Source organism: Cicer arietinum, chromosome 3 (assembly GCF_000331145.2).
Source record: "Cicer arietinum cultivar CDC Frontier isolate Library 1 chromosome 3, Cicar.CDCFrontier_v2.0, whole genome shotgun sequence".
NCBI lineage: Eukaryota > Viridiplantae > Streptophyta > Magnoliopsida > Fabales > Fabaceae > Cicer > Cicer arietinum.
In genome coordinates, this window is record NC_021162.2 from 31655016 (window position 1) to 31660799 (window position 5784).

Genomic DNA, 5784 nt, shown 5'->3' on the forward strand with positions numbered 1-5784 from the left:
CCAATAGGTGTGTTTGTGTCATTGGATGAACATTTAGGTCATTTTCTTCCTCCCGTGGCTTATTCATGTCCAATTAGGGTTTTTAACCAATCTTGTGCATCAAATAAGTTCATTTGTGTCATTAGATTAACATTTAGGTCATTTTCGTCCTCCTTAGACTTATTCTTGTCCAACTAGGGTTTTTAACCAATCTTGTGCATCCAATAGATGCATTTGTGTCATTGGATTCACATTTAGGTTATTTTCGTCATCCCTAGGCTTATTCTACTCCAATTAAGGTTATTAACCAATCTAGTGCATCCAATAGGTGTGTTTGTGTCATTGGATAAACATTTAGGTCATTTTCGTCCTTCCTAGGCTTATTCTTGTCCAATTAAGGTTTTTAACCAATATTGTGTGTTGGAAAAATATGACCTCTATTGTTTATAAACGTGTATGACAGTCTTTCAAAAAAATTCAACAAGATTGATAATCAATTTAACAAAAGAACACTTTTATTAAACTAATGATCAATTACGGTCCCATGGAGTTGATTCTAAGCGAAGGCTCACACTTACATGTATTGACCAATTACTAGTTTAAAACATACAGTAACTGTTCTACAAATTAATCAAGATACAAGCATGCAAAAAAGATTAATCATATAATCATACAATGATAATAAAGAGTAAGGGATAAAGAGAAGTGCACCACGATTTTTATACTGCTTCAGCCGTCTATCAGACGACCTACGTCCAGTCCCGAAATAAAACGATTTCGATCTTTTCAATAGAATCTTAGAGTGTTTTACAGATGTTCCAGCCCTCCCGGCCTATCAATCTTAAAACTCTCTCTCTATTCTATTTGGCAGCCATTGTATCCCACAGTTTCTTTACAAACTCTTCCAAGATCACATCAATGCTTCTTTTTGATGAGCCCTCTCAACAATGAAGATAACTACCAGTTTCAATACTGGATTTTTATCAGTTCTTTCTTTACAAAGTGTTTGTTACAGAAAATATAAAAGAAATACAGAATTGGTTTCAATCACTTGCAATGAATCTCACACAAGAAGTTGTTGGTTCATTTGAGTATTTGTGAGATCATTCTCTTTTTCTCTCAGGATGTCTTTTTCAGCTCTCTATTGATTATGAATAATCGTTCTTTCTGGGTCTGAAAAAGGCAATATCAAAATGTTATTCAAATGTTATCAAAAAAATTATTAGAGAAAGTGATTGAAAACTGTTTATATAGTTTCTGTAAAACAACATATAAATCGATTTCCCAATCGATTCATTAATGTAATAAAACAGGCTTAATCGATTTCCCAATCGATTATCGAAAGTCTTGTTTTTCTGGAATCTTGAAACTTTATAAACTAATCGATTACCTAATCGATTATTTAAATGCACTTTTCAGAAAACTATGTGTAGTTTATATATGAATCAATTGCATAATCGATGTCAGGTGTTTTGTTCCAATAACGAGATCAAAACAATCGATTACGTAGTCGATTCATTAAGTCACATAATCGATGCAGTACTACACATATAATTGATTTTGCCATATACTAAGAGTTGCCTGTAACTTCAAATATTGTTTCAATCGATTTGCCAATCGATTTTGGTTTAAAACAGGAACTTAGCTTATTTCAAGTAAATAAACGTGCCAATCGATTTGGTAGTATGTTTCTGAGAAATGAATTTACCAGTTGGTTCATCTCAATCGATTTCCTAATCGATTGATACCAAACCTGTCATAATTGAATTTTTCACAATGGATTGTCCAATCGATTGTGTTTGTCACATACCATGTTAATTTTGAAATCTTATTTACACAATCGATTTGCCAATCGATTAGTGTATTACATGGATTGTCCCTGTGACTTGTCCAATCGATTTGTCAATTGATATATTCAATTAGCTTTAGTCTTTGTGATTGTAACAATCGATGTGCCAATTGATTAGTATGCTAAACAGCTTCCCTGTGACTTGCACAATTTTTATCACTGATTGTGCCAGTCGATTGCCTAATCGATTGTTTAATCACAGACTGTATGTTTTCATGCAACCCTTTTACAAAATCGATAGCTTAATCGATTTTCGCAGTAAATATTCCAACTTTTGTTGATTCCTTGAGTTCCAAGCAATTGTCTCAAGTATGTAGGGTTGAGTTGTTGTTCCTGCAATCTTACTCAGTTAAAATGTTAGATTTATCATATGATGTATGAACATTATATGTTTGTTAATTATGTTAAAATTAGGATTAAGAGGACTAAAGTCCTACAATCTCCCCCTTTTTGCATAAGTGACAAGCATACAATTTTAACTTGAGTATAGCATTTCAAGGAGTTTACCAAAGTAGGTACCAGTAACAGATCATAATATCAGAGCATAAGTACCAATATTATTATTAAAACATGAGTAGTCATCAGAGCAACAAATTTTCAGCAGCAGCAGAAGTAGCATGTAAAAGTTACCACAAGTTATAAAACACAAGTTATAAATTCTCTCCCTCTTTGTCATTTAATGCAAAAAGCAGTAACAGGAGAGAGTAACAAAATGAATTTTCTCCCCCTATGTTAGTAAACATAAGCACCGGGGATAATTATGGTTTCAGAGCAAACAAATATCAGTGTATCAGAGCAAAAAAATATATGCAAATTAAACAGATTATGGCAATAGATCAGAGAACAATTGAATAAACGTGCTCATATGTCATATATGGAAGAAAATATTACAGCAATAACAAGACATTACAACACAACAAAGAACCTAAAAACCTAATCACCTAAACTAGGTTGTTCCTCACTATTAACCAAGGGAGAGGTAGAGACCGCTGTATTACCCTCAGCAGGTGTCTCATCAACGTGAGGTTCAGAACTATCTACGGGAGTGGGATCCTGTTCCTCTGTTCCTTGCCGACCGATATCCGCAATATCTTCAAAAGATAGCTTAATGCCTAAATGAGCTTGTGTTGCACCAACATTCTGAACAACTGAATTCAGAGATGCCTGGAGAGTCTTCAAAGCAGCTTCCATTCTTGCATTTGACTCTTGCATTTTGGCGTTGTGAGCCATCTGAGCTTCCATAAATTCCAGTAGTTTTGCGAAGTACTCAGGAGGGGCTGCTACTAGCACAGCAGCTTGTTGCGGATTAGGATGAACTTGTTCAACATTTGGTAGCGGTCTTATCCAAATTCCATTCAACCTTTTCAATTGCATCTGATTGACAATTGATTCACCAAAAATAAGGGTGGTCTTGGAAGATTCTTCATTGACAAGTGACACTTTGAAATGTCTCAGAATCTTGGTGATTAGTTGGGGGTAGGGCAGCACCAGCTTGCTTTGCGACGCTTCCAACATATGTCTCAGCACTATCCATGTCCAGCTCATGCTGAGCTCTTTGGACAATCCCCATAACAACAGTATGTCCAGCTTCTGGACGACGGCATGGTTTCCTGATCGTGGCACCAGCATCCTAGTTAAAGTGTACATAAGCATCCGATGATGGACCTTCATTTGACCAATCGGCAGCGAAATAGTTTCGACAAAGCCATCAACCATCAGGTCCTTCACAGCAGTGTGTCTATCAAAAGATGCTTCCCATCCTTCATCTGCAGCATCAGCATCAGAACTGCCATCTATTGATTTTCCATGGAAGGGAAATCCTGACAAAGTTGAGAAATCTTCAAAGGACATGGAAATCCTTTTGCCTTTAACTTCAGCCTTGAAACCATTTTCAGTGAGCTTGAAGGAGGAGTAGAATTCTCTTATTAGCTTCGGATAAGTGTCAAGAGAGGAGGAGAGAAAATTTTCAAGACCATGAAACCTCAAAGGATCTTGGAAAGTGAATCCGTCTGAATCAAAATAAGCGAAATCCAGAGTCCTAGACTCATGGATTTTTCTTTTGAGAAAATCAGATGGAATAATAGCTTCTGCATCTTTATCCTTGGATGAAAGATCTTTCTTTGGAGGAGGAGAAGAAATCGTTTTCTTCTTTTTCTAAAGAACCTCCTTCATGGCTTCAGCCATGAGCTTCTTAGAAGGGGGCTCCTTTCTTTTCTTTGATTTGCCTTGATCAATAGCAGCAGCCTTGCCTTTGTCCTTGGCAAGTATCTTGTGAGTGGGAATGGGAACCCGTTTAGACATTGTTGGTGGGGGAGAAGGGGTTCGCCCACTAGACGAAGAAGATGGTGTGGGAGTTCGGGTTTGTGTTTGTTTAACACGAGGCATGATTGTAATGAAGTGTGTTTGAATACAGAAAGAAAACCAAGAATGATTGCAAAAACAGAGTAGAGGAATAGCAGAGAAAAAAAATTGAAAAATCAGGAGAAAGAATGAGAAGAAATCGATTGGTAACTGTTCCTTTTTAAACCTTCAGATGCGTCAATCGATGTCCCAATCGATTATGTTACCGTTGCTGGGGAAGCACAATCGATTTAGTAATCATTTCATCTAACGGCTAGTAAAAAACAGTCACAACGGTTATAACGTGAATCGATTCCCAAATCGATGTCCTTGATTTACTCAATCGATGTCCAAATCGATTTCTTTAACTAGAGAAAATGAAATTTTTGAACCAATCAATTTCCAAATCGACGCTCGGGCTTGAGTCCCAAAAACATTCTAAATTTTGAAATCTGGGGCCAACGTAATCGATGGTCCAATCGATTATTTAAACTAAAAACTAAGCTAACAATCGATTACCCAATCGATTGAACTGGAAAAAGGTTAAGCACCAGAAGTTTCTTGTGATTTGGTCCAAAGGGTCAGATCACACTAGGATCTAAGAGTATGCGCTATATGTTTATTCTGTAACCAAGTCTCATCTAAATTAGATAACAAACAACAGATAGTACTAGGCAAAGAATTAAAAAAACTAACATAAATGTTATTAATTCTATCACCAACTAACTTTATACCTTTGTCATCTGTATGCTCAATTATACAAGATTGTGATGAAACCACATTGACGCTCGGGCTTGAGTCTAGAAAACGTTCTAAATTTTGAAGTCTGGGGCCAACGCAATCGATTGTGCAATCGATTCTTTAAACGAAAAACTAAGTTGACTATCGATTATCCAATCGATTGATATGGGAGAAGTTCAAGCACCAGAAACTTCCTTTGATTTGGTCCAAAGGGTAAGATCTCACTAAGATCTAAAAGAATGCGCTATGTTTATGCCGTAACCAGGTCTCATCTAAATTAGATAACAAACAACAGATAGTACTAGGCAAAGAATTAAAAATCTAACATAAATGTTATTAATTCTATCACCAACTAACTTTATACCTTTGTCATCTTTATTCTCAATTATACAAGATTGTGATGAAAAACTTACTTGGAGACCTTTGTCACATAGTTGACTTATACTTAGCAGATTGTGTTTTAGCTCTTCTATGTACAAGCCATTTTTGATTACTGCAGTTGACTCATTGTCTATGTTACCAACACCACTTATCTTTCCTTTATTGTTGTCACCATATTTGACAAAATCTCCTTCATTTAATGTTAGAGACAAGAATTTACACTTGTCTCATGTCATGTGCTTTGAGCATCCGCTATCTAGGTACCAAGAGTGCCTATTGGATGTCAAGCACACCTGCAACACACTTCAAAATTTGATTTAGGTACCCAATTTAAATTGGGTCCTGGGAGGTCAGTTTCAAAACTTTGTGTCTTTGCTATTCAAATCTGTTTCCATCGTTTATTGGCTAGTTTTTTCAGTTTGCAATTACAAACAAAATGTCCCTTTCTGCAACAGAAATTACATGAACCAGCAAAGAATGAACGTTGATTTGAT